Consider the following 5944-nt stretch of genomic DNA (forward strand, 5'->3'; position numbering starts at 1 on the left):
TTGCTTGTTTTACTTTATTGCTTGCATTAGTCTAGAACACAACTACAAACCCAATTCAATTGTGACACTAGCATAAATTGAGATAGATAGACTTAGAACCCAAAGCACACTGTCCCATGGATTGACCTCGACTTAACCACTAACTAGTTGTTTGTTGAGAATATAAATGTGTTTGATTGAGAGACCCGACGACAATCACCTTTCATCAAAATGGCGCCGTTGCCGGGGACGGTGTTATGTGATTAAGTTCTTACTTGTTTGTCTATTTTTATCTGTGCTTTAACCTTGAGGAACTTGTTCCTCAAGGTCCGTTCTTACCGTTTTATTGTAGTTTCCATGCTTGTAGTTGTTTCCTTATCTTAGCTATGATGATGACCCAAGACTTGGTACATGGAGTATGAGGTGGATCTTTTGAGTATGACTACAATGGGTATGGGGAGTTTGAGAAGCAAGCCAACACAAACCTACCTTACATTTCATACAACGAAAATCTTAACCACTACCCTAATTTTTCCCACCAAAATCACCACATCCAATATCCACAACAACCACCCACCCAATACCTACTTCACAATGAATTTCAATTGGTACAATACAACCACTTTCGCACCCACCCACAACAAAAAGATGAACCCATTCAAAATGTGATTCTCCAAATGATGGGAGACCAACAAAACTTCTTCAACCAAATGCTAGAGGAGAGCCAAAATAGGGACAATGTTCTTCAAGGCATTGTTACCCAAGGTGAGGAGTTGGCAATTCAAATTGCCCAAATGAAAGAAGCCCAAGTAACTACCTCTCACCATTCCTTAGAGCATGAAGGCGAGTTTGAAGAAGTTACCTTCGATGAAAAGTGGGAAGAGCCAATCTCTTTGAGCTCTTGTGAATATGAAAGTGTGGTATTTGATGAGGAAGATATGAGGTTGAGTAAGCCAAATACTCTTAACCTTTGTGAGTATGAGGGTGTGACTTTTGATGTGGACATTAAGGTGTTGGAGAAAGAGTTAATGAAGAGGAGTGAAGCCCCCATTTATGATTCATATGGAGATAGCGATGATGACAAGCCTAAGGAAGGAGCTTATGCGGAATATGTGTCTTGCAAGGACTTATGGAAGGAAGAAGAGGAATGGAGTTGTGATATTGCCTCACTTGAGGACCTAATCCTTGAGAAGTTTGAGGTATGCTTCCATGTGGAAGATGAATGTCTCTTGTCTATTGACCATGAAGACCTTTTCGCACCCACCATGAAACCTATGATTGTTGGAGATGATATGGAAGACCTTCTCCAAAACGTCAAATCGTCATATAAAAGGTACTTGGTGGAAAATCTCAAGAAGAAACTTGCAAATGAAGCTACTTGTGGAAATTTGGCATCCACAATTCCAATTTCTAAAGAACCCGATCATCAATGCCATGAGAATTCTCCTTCTACTTTGGAAGGATTGAGTAATCAAAATGCTATCATCATCACCGAAATTAAAGAGGAAGGTGGTAAGTGGAAGTCTCCGGATAAATATGAACCATACTTCATACCCTATGTTGACAAGAATCATGGGCTTGTTGGTTTGAAGCATCGTAAATGCTCATGTGCCAAGAAAAGGGTGAAAAAGAAAATGAATGAAAAATTCCTTTGGCCAAGCTTTGTTTTGAAGTTAAGCAAACCATACTTATACTTATTTGAGGCTTGTTCACAAGCTTTTGATCTCCTTCTAAGAGCCTTGAGCTCTATGGACAAAGAATTTCGACAATTTGAATTAGTTTGGTGGAGTCCTATCTCAAACCACCATTTGTAAGATATTTCTTAAACCTTTGCATTATATAATATTGTACATTTTCGCACTTTTCTTACAATTTCTTGCATGAGAGTAGTGAGAGAGAGTTTTCTTACCCATTTATTGAGCATAACTTCAGAAAAAGATAAGGAGAAATAACAAAAGGGTGCAAGGGTATAATCTTTGAAAGAAAAGAATGAAGAAGTGAGAAAAACGGCACAGGACGCTCGTCCCAAGGGCAAGCCGCTCGTCCTCAGCCTCTTCATGGGTACTGCTTGGTCCTGACTTAAAATCCGAGCGGATTACTGAACAAGACGCTCGTCCTAATGAAGACACTCGTACTAGAGGAAGGACGCTCGTCCTGAGTAGCAGCATGAAAAGATTTTTACACTGGACAAGAATCCGAGCGGATTATCAGTAAGACACTCGTCTTGATCGAGACGCTCGTCTCAAGCACGAAATGCTCGTCCTCAGCCAACCCCAGAAGAGCCAGAATCACTGGAAAAGAATCTGAGCGGATTCTTGCCAAGACGCTCGGACTCCCTCTGAAAGACGCTCGTCCCGACAACCAGGACGCTCGGATTCCTTTGAAGCCTCGTGAAATTCGCCCGAACCCGATCCTCAGCCGCTCGTCCCACACCCCTTTTTCTATAAAAACACCCCCACCATCCCTCACTTCCTTACCTTATCTAAACCTAATCCTCACATCTTCATCTCCCAAACACTCCCATCACAAAAAAAAAATTAACCAAACCCTAACCTTCTCAAAATCAAAAATGATGAACCTCAAGGGAAAAGCCAAGAAGCTCGTCGAGTCCGCCACCAAGAAGCGCAAGGGCTCCTCTTCATCCGCTCAAGGAGGGATGCCACCAAGAGGCAATCGCATTGTGATGATCGGAGGGGTGGAGCAACTTGAATACTTTCCGGAGGTGATCTTCACATCCAATGAGCACCGCAATAAGTTCGTCACATTGCTAGGTAAGCATTTTGAGCCAACTCAATTCATTGATACCAAAGTGTTAGAGGTCCTAGGTATAAGGTACCCTACAGAAATGTTTTTTGATGGTTTGGGGCTTGGAAAACTATTCTATGCCCACGAAGAGACCTACCTTAGCCTTACCCTGGAATTCTTGAGTAGCCTCCGCATCGTCACAAACACGCAAAGAACCGTTTGCATGGAATTCCGATTGTGCAATCACGACCATAGACTAACCCTCAACCAATTTGCAAGTATTTTTGGTCTTGTTGTGCCAACGGAAAACATCGACAAACCCGCCGACTTTGATGTGGACCAAGTCTGGAGGGCTATTTCCGGGAGGGACTTCATACATTTGAACAATGTTATACCTTCGCAATTCAACATCCGGTGATTAGAATCACCGAACGCTTCATTGCCGGCACTATTAATGGAAGATTTGAGCAAGATAGGTGCACTCTCCTTGATTTGACCTTTCTAGAGTCCTATCTAAATGTTCGGGGGACAAGGCCCTATAGTTTCAACACCCCCCTTGAGATGCTCACAAGGTTCTTCGACTTTGCTCAAGGGAGCTCCCAAATCAAGACCTTCGTGATGGGAGGTCTAATCACAATGTTGGCTAACGATCTTTGTCCCGGGTTTAACCTTCATGGGGCTTATATGAGACTTGAGGGTAGCACCTTAATTGATGAGGATGCCGTCTTCAACAACCACCGGTGGTGTACCTACACTCAAACCGGGAGTGTGGAATGGTTTACAAAAGGGTGTTCCTCTATTGTTCTTACGGGGTGGAATGTACCCGCTACCGACCCGAGGTTGAGCCGGTACTCGATTACCCCGAGCTACCTCCTCGACATTGAGATCTACCCCAACCCGCCTCAAAGAGAAGAAGCTCCCCGCCAACCTCCACAACCTCGTGGGATGCCGGTAAGGGCTAATGCCCCACCTTCTTATGTGCCCATCCCACCATACCCCACCACTCATGTGTCGTTCACACCGCAAGTCCCCAATGCTCCGAACATGAATGATTTGATGGAGCTTATGAAGAAGGTTGATCTTGGAGTATACGATGGGAGGGTCGACAACTTTTTGGCCCTTTATCCTCAATACTACCAAATGGCACAACAAGGGTATATCGACCCTAATGGGCCTCGTCCATCTTGGGCTCAACCGCACCTTTTGTTCCCTAATCAAGGGAACCAAGACGGGAACTTTGGCGGTCAAGGTGGGGGATACTATGGTCAAGGAGAAGGGTATGACAAAGGAGGTTCTAGCGGGTATAGATACCGCGATGATGGTGAGGATGACGAGTGAGAGATGCTTACCACACCATCTCCAATTGTATGATACTCTTCTCTCCCTATCTCTTATGTATAGTCGAATTGCATTTTAAATTACTTTGCATTTAGTTTACGCTTCACTTGCATTTGTATAATATTTCATATTGCATTTACATTAGTTAGTTCATGTAGTATAGTTTGCATTGTATTATATCTCACATGATTCATGTAGTTAGTTACATATAGAATAGAATTCATGCATAATCACTAATGACCAAACCTATTCATTTCTACAATAGAAATAGTGTTTAAATCGGTTTGGGGAGGTTTGATCATAGGTGAGAACATGCATCATCTAGTATAGTGTAGATTGCATTCATTTGTTATATATATATATATCATATAGAATTGCATTTAGTTAGAGCATGCATTCATTCATATCATTGCATTTATTCAAAAATAAAAAAAAAAAAAACATGTACTTTCTTTTTCATTCCTACTCCTACATGTACATTGAGGACAATGTCCAAAATAAAGTGGGGGATGGGAATTTATATTCCAAAAATGCATAAAAATTGACAAATTTTGAAAAATACAAAAACACGTTCATTCCTTTATAGTTTAAAATTGTATATCTTATATATATTGTGTTTGTCCATCCTTTTTCACATTGATCAACTATGCCACATCCGAGACATGAGGATATTGAAGACCGCATGGTATGATCTTTCCAATCTCCTTTTTTCTCTTTATGTTAATGACTATGTGGCTTTATTTTGATTGATGCGGTATAAACAATGTGATTATAGGATTGCATTTAGATTATTTGGCATAATACTTGATAGAAGCATACGCATTAGGATTATATATATATTAGTTGCATCATGGCATGTAGTTACATGATTAGAAAATTTTCTGAAAATGTCTAGTTGGGAAGCTTGACAAGTGTATATAAGGCCCTTGTAGATACTTTTTCTTCTTAAGACTTTGCTTGTTAGAATACTTGTAAAAACACCCTGGGATGTGTCATGCTAGTATCCTTTGACCCATGGATTAAGGCCTAGTCAAGAGTACCTTGTGGTGTGATAACTCCTTGGCTACCGTTTATTCCAAGGTGACCCTTGAAACCATGCAACCATCATCCATATTCTACCACATTTTGTCATCAAAGGGAATGGGCACAAAAATTGTTCAAATTTGAGTTCAAGCATTGAAATGAAAGTCAAAAAGTTTGCAAATGCATCAAAAGAAAAGAGGAGTAACAAAAATGAAAACTCCTATGCTTCAAATATAAGCACCCTCACTACAAATGGGGTGACTTTGAAAATGTTCAAAAGAAAATGCAAAAAGTTGAAATTGTCAAGTGTTGAAATGCCAAACATCAAAGAAATGGCAAAAAGAAAAGTGTTCTCAAATGTCAAATGCCACAAGAAATTGGGGGGAAAAACAACAACAAAGCAAACTCCCAAATGAAACTCAAATTCTATTGATCCCTTTTCCATCGTATCCACTTTTGTGCATGGTAGAGAGGGGACGGCCCTTCTTCTTGTCTAGGCAAGAAGGGGAATTCCGCGATCCTCCAGTGTTTCTAACACCATAGGGAGTCTATTCTTGACAAAAGCATTTAACGATTGAGGACAAAGGTACCCTAGCTTGACACAACTTGGAGGTGATTTATTGGTATCCTTCTAGGCTTAGTAGTTTGAAGAAACCGTATCTATGATGGAATGTGTACCCTTATATTGCTTCCCTTATAGATAATTTCCGCCACTTATATGAGGAAAGTGGCTATTCATTTTTGTAGATACATCCATTACTTGTTTTGTCTGTTTAATGCTTGGATGTATCGCCATTTTGGCAAGCCCCACCTTGCCTTACAAGAAGGCACCCTACCTCATGGTTGTCTTGTTGTGAGT

This window comes from Silene latifolia, chromosome 4 (genome assembly GCF_048544455.1).
Source record: "Silene latifolia isolate original U9 population chromosome 4, ASM4854445v1, whole genome shotgun sequence".
Taxonomy (NCBI): Eukaryota; Viridiplantae; Streptophyta; class Magnoliopsida; order Caryophyllales; family Caryophyllaceae; genus Silene; species Silene latifolia.